We start from the raw sequence: 13,239 nt of genomic DNA on the forward strand, positions 1-13,239 counted from the left end.
TCGCCTGCAGCACTGTCACATAGTGGTTTCCACTTCACTCACACCTCCAGGCCTGGTAACTGTAACATGGTCACACAGTCAGACACAGCCTCGCCTGCAGCACTGTCACATGGTGGTTTCCACTTCACTCACACCTCCAGGCCTGGTAACTGTAACATGGCCACACAGTCAGACACAGCCTCGCCTGCAGCACTGTCACATGGTGGTTTGCACTTAACTCACACCTCCAGGCCTGGTAACTGTAACATGGTCACACAATCAGACACGGTCTCGCCTGCAGCACTGTCACATGGTGGTTTCCACATCACTCACACCTCCAGGCCTGGTAACTGTAACATGGTCACACAGTCAGACACAGCCTCACCTGCAGCACTGTCACATGGTGGTTTCCACTTCACTCACACCTCCAGGCCTGGTAACTGTAAAGGAGGTGGGGTTGGTATATTACTGTCCCAATCCTTCACATACTCAGTTCTACCACCAGTTCCTTCACTCACATTCACATAATTTGAAATACATTCTATTAGGATTTTTTCCCCTTTCTCTCTGCGTGTTGCTGCTATCTATCGCCCACCTGGCCTTCCCAAATCTCAATTTCTGGAAGATTTCTCTGCATGGCTCCCCCAGTTATTATCATCTGACATCTCCACCATCATCCTGGGGGTGTGGATCCTATTGTCGATCAGACTTAGGTCGACAGTCATTAGGTCGACACCCTTGGGTCGACAGGAAGAAAGGTCGACAGGCAGAAAGGTTGACAGGGTTCTAGGTTGACATGGGTGAAGTTCAACATGGGTTTAGGCCGACAAATGCGTTAGGTCAACAGGATGCCAGGTCGACATGGGTTTTTTCACTGTTTTTGACCTGAATGTCGACATGGACACAGTTGGAAGTCAACCACAGTCCCTCGCATCGCTTGCTTCACTCACAATGCTTCAGGCACACTATTTTATACTCACACCACGCCCTAGTGGATGGTAGGGCATGAAATACCACCTGTCGGCACAAGTCGGCTCAAAAAACAGTGAAAAAACCCATGTCGACCTCGAGACCTGTCAACCGAACCCATGTGGACCGAACACCCAACATTGTCGACCTAATGTCAACCCAAGTCTGGTCGACAATATGACCGTATCCCCATCCGGGGTGACTTCAATATTGCTATTGACAGTCCACAATCTCTGCAGGCTTCCAAACTCCTCTCTTCTCTCTGCCTTTCCCAGTGGACCGACGCCTCTACTCATAAGGAAGTCCACTGCCTTGACCTTGTCTTCACCAGGCTGTGCTCAGTCTCTGATTTTACTAACACTCCCTTCCCTCCCTCTGATCACAATCTCATTACCCTCTCTCTCTCCTCTATTACCCCAAGCTCACTGACACAGAAATCATTCAAGCCTACCCTAACCCGCAGAAATACTAATGCTATTAATTTTCCACAACTTTCCACCTCCCTGCAACAACAGCTCTCACTAATTTCTACATTTACCTCTCCTGACTTGGCTGTTTCCCACCTCTACCAGACTCTTGAAACAGCCCTTGATGAAGTGGCTCCAGCTTCCGATTACACCCCACGTGGGCTTAGATGCCAACCATGGCACTTCAAGACAACGAAGAAATAAGTCATGAAAGTAGAACACCAATGGCGCAAATCTCGTAATATGGCTGATTTCCTCACATATAAGACTAGCTACCACTCCTACTGCAATGTTTTGGACACTGCCAAACAAACCTACTACCAATCTCGCATCTCTTCTCATGCCACCAACCCTAAGCAACTTTTTAACACATTTAAGTCTCTTCTTTACCCTCCCCCACCGGCTACCATCAGTGCAGAAGAACTTGCCTCCTACTTTAAGGACAAGATTGATAACATCCGAGATGAAATGGTATGCTCTTCCTCAACCTCTAACCCTCTTTTATCCCCACCTGAACCCTCTGGCACTTTCTCTTCATTGGAGCCCACAAATGAAAAGGAAGTATTCGCACTCTTCTTATCGTCCTACTCTACTACCTCTCTTCTTGATCCTATACCTGCACAAGTCATTCAAAATCTATCTCCTGTGCTTACTCCAACCTTAACTAAAATCTGCAATCTCTCTCTTGCTACTGGTACTTTTCCTACTCTGTTCAAACATGCAGTGATTACTCCCATTCTGAAAAAACACAATTCTGACCCTAACTCTCTCTCTCTTTCTCTAACTATTGTCCTATCTCTCAGCTCCCATGCCTCTCCATGCTACTGGAGAGACTTGTCTACTCTGGCCTCACACACTTTCTTAACTCTCACGCCCTATTAGACCCACTTCCGTCAGGCTTTCGTTCCCAGCATTCCACTGAGACAGCACTGACTAAAGTGGTGAATGATCTGGTAACTGCTAAGTCTAAAGGCCATTACTCACTACTTATTCTTCTAGAACTTTCTGCTGCTTTTGACACTGTTGATCACACTCTTCTCTTACAAACACTACACTCCCTAGGTCTTAATGATACAGCCTTTTCCTGGTTCACATCTTACCTATCTGATCGCTCTTTCAGTGTTCGCTTCTCTAACTCTACTTCCTCTTGACTACCTCTGTCAGTCGGAGTTCCACAAGGCTCAGTCTTAGGTCCTCTGCTTTTCTCAATCTATACTTCCTCTCTTGGCAAAGTAATAAGCTCTTTCGGATTTCAGTATCACTTATATGCGGATGATACTCAAATTTATCTATCAACTTCAGAGTTGTCACCAGTGGTTTTGGGCCGAGTCTCTGAATGTCTATTTGCCATTTCATCTTGGATGTCTTGTCGCCAACTCAAACTCAATATTTCCAAAACAGAATTACTTATATTCCCGCCAACTAAGAACAGTTACCATCCTGATATCTCCATCGCTGTTGACAACTTGACAATCTACCCTACCCCACAAACTCATTGCCTAGGGGTCATCCTCGACTCTGACCTGTCCTTTCTTCCCCACATTCAATCTGTCTTCAAATCATGTTACATGCATCTAAAAAACATATACAAAATATGACCGTATCTCACACAAGACACAACTAAATCTGTTATCCATGCACTCATTATATGCCGCATTGATTATTGCAATAGTCTCCTAACTGGTCTTCCCAAGAACAGACTCTCGCCACTGCAATCCATTGCTGCTGCTAGGCTGATCTTCCTTGCAAGACGCTCATCGTCTGCTGATCTGCTCTGCCAGTCACTTCATTGGTTGCCTGTGTTTTACCGTATTCAATATGAAAACCTACTGCTTGCATATAAAGCTATTAACCATACTGCACCAGCATATATCTCTGCACTTATCACAAAATATCTCCCATCTCGACCACTACGCTCTGCACAAGATCTGCGTCTCTCTTCTGCACGGATCACTAGCTCCCATTCACTATTACAGGACTTTCATCGGGCTGCTCCCATCCTATGGAATGCCCTTCCACGCACAATAAGACTCTCTATTAGCCTCCAAACTTTCAAGTGTTCCCCGAAAATTCACCTCTTCAGGCAAGCCTATCATATTTAAGTTCTACACGCATAACCCTCTGAGGCACTTATGTATTATATAACTTCCATCTGGACTTGTAACTTGGTGGGACTGCTATCCTATTACTGGTGCATGTCCTTGTGTTTCCCTCCTATATCCCTATAGAATATATGTAAACTTGCAGCAGGGCCCTCCTACCCCCAAGTCTGTCTGTTGTTACCCAGTTTGTTCTATCACTGTCTACTATTGTAACGCGCAACGGAATCTGCTGCGCTATATAAGAAACTGTAAATAAATACATTTTGTGTGTCCACCCACATAACGTTAAATAGATGTTTATGCAAAAAATCAATTTGCAGCCATGCGGGCGAATTCGGCAAACAAGGGGGGAGGGCGGTGGCTGTACTAGTGGCAGGATGTGTTAAATCTAGACACATCGCTGCTAACTTCGCAGCGTTGCGTGTGGATCAGAATAACCTCCATGGGGCGATTTCAGGGCATTTTCTAAGCGATTTCACTACATCATTTAGAAATTGCCCCTACACCATGTTTAGGGGCCGTAGCCATAGCGAAGTGTGGCCCCGCGTGTCGCTATTGCCCAGCGATTAATATCCAGCATGCTGGATAAATCTAGTTAATCACCGGTCAGGGCCAATGCTCTCACCGGAGAGATTACAGTGTGCTGAGCTCAGAACGCTCACCGCATCTCCCCATAAGCATCATCTCTTTCCCATTCTCCGCCAGAGATACACACCCCGTCCTCTGCCCTTACACTGCATACCACAGCCCCTCCCTATTGTTATGGGGTGTGACTGAACCACATGACAATCCTTCGTGCAGCAGTTTTCCATTCTCTCAGCGATAGAGAAGAGATTCCTGTGGGATGTCCGGACTTTATGTGGCTTCAAGACAACAGTGATTTCAGATATCCTCCCACAGACTAGTGATATTTACTATATACTGTACAATGCAGCTGGTGTGTATGTATATAGATATTGTATCATAGTTTGTATACATTGCAGTCAAATCAGTCACAGGAGCTGGGTAATGATTGAGATTAAACCTTCATGAGGGGGAGGGGGGAATCCTCCTGTTACAGCTCAGAAACTATATTAAGACGCATGTTTCTTCCAGTTAGTTCAGGCAAGTTAAGGTCACAACAAAAGAGGCTCTGTCAGAGATATAAATTCACCATCGGTACTCTCATGCTTAAACCCTTAACACTTAAATTACAAACTTATCTAAAAATAACGACACGACACAAGCGCTGGCGTTTCAAATTAACGAATGTCAAATTTATTTTGACAACAAACTAAAGACTATAATATTGGTGGCACGGTCAGATTAAAGAAAAGAGGGTGGGTAGGATCACCATAGCATTCACACCGCTGGTGACCAACTCTCCCTGCCAACCACCCGTGTCAGTGGAGGCAGCCATCTTCCGTGCACAGAAGTAGGGCTCGTGACAATCGATGCCTGGAGAGCGCACCCACTAATCTACACACATTCCATCTACACAATTGCCCGTTCTTTACCGCCGCCCAAGGAAGAAAATAGAGACAGAAAATAGGGATGGGTGGGTGGGGAAAATCTCCAGAGAGGAAGCAACTCTCTGGTCAGCAGACCTTTCTCCCCTCCTAACTCCTCCCACTGCACCCATTGGCTGCCAGACGCAGCCCTTCCTCACTAACTGTGCCCTAAGGCAGCATGAACCCCCTTCGGTGATTTATGTCACCTCTAGCTTAATCAGCCATCGGTGCTCCTAAACATGGGATGGAACATGGGGGCGGAGTGGACAGGGCACACTGTGCACACAGGGATTGTAGCAGCTAAGGCAGGGGTTCTCAAATTCGGTCCTCAGGGCCCCAAACAGTTCATGTTTTCCAGGTCAGCTGGCTGGTGCTTGACACATTTTATAAAATCCACAGGTGGAGATATTTATTGCACTTGTGATTCTGTGAGGAGACATGGAAAACCTGCACTGTGTGGGGTCCTGAGGACCGACTTTGAGAACCTGGGATCTAAGGGAACAGAGTTGAGGGCAGGCTCAGGAGGAGACGTTTACTTGCAGAGTAAAACAAACAGGTCAGGATTCTTCAGTAGAACTCCCATCTTAGTGAATGTATCCATCTGCCTCTGTTTCAAATTCTGCGCTACTTGAACTGTCCAGACTTTCACGGAACTCTCCTTTTTTTGGGGGAAGGTTTCGCCCGGGGTCTGCGGTGTCCTGCAGCAGGGGGGGGCTCAGTTGGTAGGGGTGTGGATCATATTGTCTACAACAACTAGGTCAACACCTCTAGGTCAACATGCAGCAAGGTCAACATTGGACAAGGTTGACATGGGTCTAGCTCAACATGGGTTAGGTCGACCGGGTCATTAGGTCGAAACAAGCAGTAGGTCGATATAGGCAAGGTCGACAATCAAAAGGTCACCTGGGGGTTTTGACAGGTTTCTTTCACCCGATTGTCAACACTGTCGACATGGACACATTGTAAAGTGCACCGCATCCCCTTGCATCGCTCGCTGCACTCGCAATGCTTCGGGCACGGTGCCTCGCTACACTCGGCACACTATGTTATTCTCCCACCATGACCTAGTGGATGGTAGGGAATGAAATACCACCTGTCGGCACATGTCGGCTCAAAAAACAGTGAAATACTCCATTTCGAACTTTTGACTTTCGACTGTCGACTTCATACTTGTGTCAACCTAAACCCATGTTGACCTTGACCTATGTCGACCTTCCTGCATGTGGACCTAGTGGTGTCGACCCAATGCTTGTCGACCTAGTTGATGTAGACAATATGACCGTATCCCGTTGTGGGGGTTCCCCCTGCCTGGTAAATGGAGACACAAAGCTGCTGGCCATGCCCCCCCCCCCCCCATAGGCAGAAATGGGGCGTGGCTTCATGGGATTGTGACAAGCATAGACCACGCACCCTAGCTGCTAGGCCACACCCCTTTTTTGGGTGCTCACCAGGGTCCCGAGTTCAGTATTTTACAAGTTGGGTTGGTACTTCTGTAATATCTGGGCTCCTGTTTTTCTTATGAGACCGCGTCCCCTCGCGGGGCTCGCTGCGCTCGCCACACTAAAATCAACTCCATGCGTAGTTGGATAGTAGGGGTATGAAAAAATGGGGTGCATTTAACATGGGAGCCCAGATAATACATAAGTACTCTTGGGTTTTATGCTTTATCTCTCTCTGAGACGGCACGTCTCCCCAATGGAAATAGCATAAAGCAATTCCGGTACTTGTGCATTATCACGGCGCCCACGAAATCGGCCGCAAATCGCATGGAAAAATCGGATGCGATTTTGCGGCCGATTTTCGACCGATTTTTCACTTTTTCCAGCCGATTTGCATGCTGTTCCATCATTGCACACCTTGCTCACCCCCGATTTCCATCGTAGTGCATCGCATGCAATATAGTGACATGTGATGCATGCCATGCGATGCATGTGAAGCAATTTGATTTGTAATTGTACAATCACCCTGATGGGTGCTTACAATGTTAAATGCACCGCCATTGTTAATGCCACCCCCACTATCAACGCCAACCCGAAGCGTGGCGAGCGTAGCGAGTCCGCGAGGGGCGGCGGTACGCATCCTCCAACCTTTTCATATCCCCACTATCCACGTGGCGAGCGGACGCGGAATACATGTAATGTAATCCGCGTCCTCTCGCGGGGCTCGCTGCACTCGCCACACTGAGGACCAGGGCTTTCAAACGAGCCCAGCCCCGTGTCTCTAGCCCCCCGCGAACCGGAGATATTGCCTGGCAAACCTGTAACGTTTTTTCCCCATAGGATAATATGGGACCCATCAATTCCGACCCCCACCTGGTTTCGACGGCTGCCAGTTTCCGCCCTGGCATCATAGAAGCTTGAGGTTGATATCATTCAATTCCAAATCGCTGGGCCTTCAATATGATACCAGGCTGGTCCAAATCGGTCAATCGGTTCCAGAGATATTGCATGTAAACCGATTTTTTTATTTTTGAAATGTAATTTCATGGCTTTTCATGTTTTTGAGGACAGATTACTCTGGAACCAAACGTTCCAGTTTCACTGGACAAAAATCATTCAAAGCCCACTCAAAAGTTCTTCAATATAATACTTGTGTCATGTAAATGGGTCAGTTGATTCCTAAGATATAGCCGGTTAAATGAGATAACTGGTTAAAGGGGGGAGGGGTGGTTTTCTCTCCCCCTCACACCAGAAAATGCAGGGACTAGGCTGGTGTAAAAGGGGCCAACCTGGGAATGCATTTTCTGGTGTGAAAGGGGTATTATTTCAAATAGCCGGGACCTGCAGTGCTCTGAATACAGCCAGGCTCTGCCACTGTCAGTGGCTATCACTTCTGCCTGGCGGCGGCTGTCCCCCATTTACCACGAGCATGTATTCCCCCTTGGCAATGAGCATGTAATCCCACATGGCAACGAGCATGGAAGCTCTGTCAATGAGCATGGAACCCTTGGCAATGAGCATGTAGAGAAGCAGCACTTATGTAGCATTATTTTTAATAGGCATTATGGTGTTTGGCATAACACATAATGGACATAATGGCGTGTAAGTTAACGTGTAAAGGACATTATGGTGTAAATGTTTAATGCGTGCCTTTGGTAAACAATGTCCCTGTTTATGAAGTGTATTGTGAATTCTGGCTCAATCCATGTGGCATTATGTGAATTCTGGCTCAATCCATGTGGCATTATGTGAATTTTGGCTCAATCCATGTGGCATTATGAGAATTTTGGCTCAATCCGTGTGGCATTATGTGAATTTTGGCTCAATCCATGTGGCATTATGAGAATTTTGGCTCAATCCGTGTGGCATTATGTGAATTTTTTCCCAATCCGTGTGGCATTATCTAAATTTTGGCTCAATCCGTGTGACATTATGTGAATTTTGACACAATCCATTTGGCATTATGTGAATTTTGGCTCAATCCGTGTGTGTTATTATGTAAATTTTGGCTCAATCCATGTGGCATTATGTGAATTTTGACACAATCCATGTGGCATTATTTGAATTTTGGCTCAATCCATGTGGCATTATGTCAATTTTGGCTCATTCCATTTGGCATCATGTGTAAGGGGCAAGTATAATGGGGTCTAGTATTTTGTTGCATAATGTGTAGAAGTTGTATATGGTGTTGTCACGCCCCCTGTTTAATGGCCACACACCCTTTCCTGGGCGCGCGCACAACTACATCCTTCACTTTTGTTGCCATGGTGGGCCTGCGTACTTTAAATGCCAGGGCCTATTTTTAATCCCATTCCCACCCTCTCCTGCCGCTCTCTTAGCATGTACACTGGCACCACTAACACCGCCCCTCCCCCACCCAAACCCGTTTTTTATCATGGTGCCCCCCCTGTCAATTTATCCTGGATCCGCCCCTGAGTAACTATACTAAATAACTGACCGGTTTAATATTGATATTGAATTAAAACTGCGCTGAGACAAAAGTTATTACTGTTATGAATTAATGTTCTTATATTACCTCCTGTTGTCATGAAGTAACTATATTAGATAAGGCTGCTGAGCTCTCAGCCAATCAGAGAACGGCCACTCATTTGACAGGTTATTTTAAAAATCTAATGCCCGCCACTGCACTGCCCGTCCCGCTGATGATATCTGCGTTCACCGCCCGGCCAGGTCAGGACTCGCCGCCCGCTGCACACCCGGGTGTCCCGCAGATGATGATGACCACCCGCCCCACTGCTCCCCCGCTCAGGCATATATACAGAGAGGTCGGATGTGATCTTATGTGCTGACCGTCCGACCTCCCTGATCCGGTCCGATGCGCAGGGGACCGTGCATCGGATCAGATGTTACACAACTGCGATTTTGGATTTCACCCAGTTATCATCCCAAAGTGCCGAAATCTGATGAAATCGAACCCAAAATCGCATAGTGTATGGGGACCTTAAGTCTACTGTATTTATTCAGAACTTCAGTATTGTATTGTAGAGCATGGAAACTTATTTATTTCGCTTTGCATTCCTATGTGAAGAGAACACAGGTTCCGTCATCAGAACTTCAGCCCAGATGTCATTGTTGGGAATTGTTTATGGATTCTCCATGATAAGAGAGGGAGTCCGGCTGGTCGTCAGTGTATACGCCTACACAGCTGGCCGGATGACGGGACGTACTAATACATCATGTGACTGGGGACAAGAATGCCACAGTCTGGGAAGTTGGGGTTAGTTTGTATAGATCCTGGTGATCGGGAGATTCTGAGGCATACAAGCCGTGTTTGTTATAACCTGCAGAATGGGTGAAGTCGTCATTATCATCTGTATCATATAATATTAATTACAATCAATGCAAACTCTATAAATAAATTCATAGATGCTCTTGTTGAACGTTTAGTTAGGGCCTCATTCAGCACGGCTCACTAAGCAGCATACAACCGCTGCGCAGTAAGCCCATAAATCCCCTTGGTACCATGCAAGGGGATGTACATGAACAAATCCCCTAGCAGGTGGCCAAAGGGGAGAGAGATAATTTGATGGTTGCCGACCGTCGAATGATTCCTCTCCTCTTCCAATTCGGATCGCAATCCTGAATCAGCTCCTTCGTTTCCAAAATTATTTTGCTGTCCGTTGGTTGGCAGCCAGGAGAGGGGACATTTAGCTGGTGGTGGTATATACAGTATACCAGTGGTTCCCAACCTTTTTTGTCTCCCGTACCCCTTGATTAGGCTTTTCATTTATGAGTACCCCCTCGTGAATTTTTTAGGGGGCGTGGCCTAAAAAGGGGTGTGGCTTAACAGGGGCAAGTCATACTGGCAATGACGAGAAAAAAAAAAGTGCAACCACTTGACCACAATATAAGCTCAGCCCATTCTGCGGACAGCATATAAAATAACAGAACACTGTCAAATCTCTATTACTGAAGCAACAGTCATTCCAACGGATCACGTTAGCCTTCCAATAGTGCCAGATACACATATGCCCCCAAAAGTGCCAGATACACATATGCTCCAATGGTGCCAGGTATACCCGCACAGTGCCAGAAACGGGAATGCCACCACGGTGCCAGGTATGACCCCATGGTACTGGGTATGTGCCCACAGTGCCAACAATGCCCCTACAGTGCCAGCAACAAGTATACCCCCATAGTGCCAGCAACAAGTATGCCCCACAGTGCCAGTAATGCCCCACAGTGCCAGTAACAAGTATGCTCCACAGTGCCAGCAATGCCCCACAGTGCCAGTAACAAGTATGCCCCACAGTGCCAACAACGCCCCACAGTGCCAGCAATGCCCCAGTGCCAGCAACGCCCCACAGTGCCAGCAACGCCCCACAGTGCCAGCAACAAGTATGCCCCACAGTGCCTGCAACAAGTATGCCCCACAGTGCCAGCAACGCCCCACAGTGCCAGCAACAAGTATGCCCCACAGTGCCAACAATGCCCCACAGTGCCAGCAATGCCCCACAGTGCCAGCAACAAGTATGCCCCACAGTGCCAGCAATGCCCCACAGTGCCAGCAATGCCCCACAGTGCCAGTAACAAGTATGCCCCACAGTGCCAACAATGCCCGCACAGTGCCAACAATGCCCCACAGTGCCAACAATGCCCCACAGTGCCAGCAATGCCCCACAGTGCCAGCAACAAGTATGCCCCACAGTGCCAGTAATGTCCCACAGTGCCAGCAATGCCCCACAGTGTCAGTAACATGTATGCCCCACAGTGCCAACAATGCCCCACAGTGCCAGCAACAAGTATGCCCCACAGTGCCAGCAATGCCCCACAGTGCCAGCAATGCCCCACAGTGCCAGTCACAAGTATGCCCCACAGTGCCAACAATGCCCCACAGTGCCAGCAATGCCCCACAGTGCCAGCAACAAGTATGCCCCACAGTGCCAGTAATGCCCCACAGTGCCAGCAATGCCCCACAGTGCCAGTAACAAGTATGCCCCACAGTGCCAACAATGCCCAACAGTGTCAGCAATGCCCCACAGTGCCAGCAACAAGTATGCCCCACAGTGCCAGCAATGCCCCACAGTGCCAGTAACAAGTATGCCCCACAGTGCCAACAATGCCCTACAGTGCCAGTAACAAGTATGCCCCACAGTGCCAACAATGCCCCACAGTGCCAGCTATGCCCCACAGTGCCAGTAACAAGTATGCCCCACAGTGCCAGCAATGCCCCACAGTGCCAGTAACAAGTATGCCCCACAGTGCCAACAATGCCCGCACAGTGCCAACAATGTCCCACAGTGCCAGCAATGCCCCACAGTGCCAGCAACAAGTATGCCCCACAGTGCTAGCAATGCCCCACAGTGCCAGCAATGCCCCACATTGCCAGTAACAAGTATGCCCCACAGTGACAACAATGCCCCACAGTGCCAGCAATGCCCCACAGTGCCAGCAACAAGTATGCCCCACAGTGCCAGCAATGCCCCACAGTGCCAGCAATGCCCCACAGTGCCAGTAACAAGTATGCCCCACAGTGCCAACAATGCCCGCACAGTGCCAACAATGCCCCACAGTGCCAACAATGCCCCACAGTGCCAGCAATGCCCCACAGTGCCAGCAATTCCCCACATTGCCAGCAATGCCCCACAGTGTCAGTAACAAGTATGCCCCACAGTGCCAACAATGCCCCACAGTGCCAACAATGCCCCACAGTGCCAGCAACAAGTATGCCCCACAGTGCCAGCAATGCCCCACAGTGCCAGCAATGCCCCACAGTGCCAGTAACAAGTATGCCCCACAGTGCCAACAATGCCCCACAGTGCCAGCAATGTCCCACAGTGCCAGCAACAAGTATGCCCCACAGTGCCAGCAATGCCCCACAGTGCCAGTAACAAGTATGCCCCACAGTGCCAGCAATGCCCCACAGTGCCAGTAACAAGTATGCACCACAGTGCCAACAATGCCCCACAGTGCCAGCAATGCCCCACAGTGCCAACAATGCCCCACAGTGCCAGCTATGCCCCACAGTGCCAGTAACAAGTATGCCCCACAGTGCCAGCAATGCCCCACAGTGCCAACAATGCCCGCACAGTGCCAACAATGCCCCACAGTGCCAGCAATGCCCCACAGTGCCAGCAACAAGTATGCCCCACAGTGCCAGCAATGCCCCACAGTGCCAGCAATGCCCCACAGTGCCAGTAACAAGTATGCCCCACAGTGCCAACAATGCCCCTCAGTGCCAGCAACAAGTATGCCCCACAGTGCCAGCAATGCCCCACAGTGCCAGCAATGCCCCACAGTGCCAGTAACAAGTATGCCCCACAGTGCCAACAATGCCCCACAGTGCCAGCAATGCCCCACAGTGCCAGCAACAAGTGCCAGCAATGCCCCACAGTGCCAGCAATGCCCCACAGTGCCAGTAACAAGTATGCCCCACAGTGCCAACAATGCCCCACAGTGCCAGCAATGCCCCACAGTGCCAGCAACAAGTATGCCCCACAGTGCCAGCAATGCCCCACAGTGCCAGCAATGCCCCCATAGTATTTCCCAGCAGCAGCACACTCACCATTGACGCTGCTGCTGGGGAGAGGACAGTCCAGTGTCCCCCTGCCATGTAGCTGCCGCGCTGCAGTGCTTCTCTCAGGGAAGGAGAGTACAGCACACTGCGTATCTCTCCTTCCCTTCAGTGTGACTGGGCTGCCCGTCAATCAAAGTTCGCGGGCCGGCTCCTGATTGGCTGCCGGCCCGCAAGCTCTGATTGATTGGCGGACGGGCGGCCAGTCACAGGGAAGCACACTGAGGGGTAGGAGAGATGCGCAATGCACTCTCCTCC

This window comes from Crinia signifera, chromosome 19 (genome assembly GCF_055691185.1).
Source record: "Crinia signifera chromosome 19, ASM5569118v1, whole genome shotgun sequence".
Classification (NCBI taxonomy): Eukaryota; Metazoa; Chordata; class Amphibia; order Anura; family Myobatrachidae; genus Crinia; species Crinia signifera.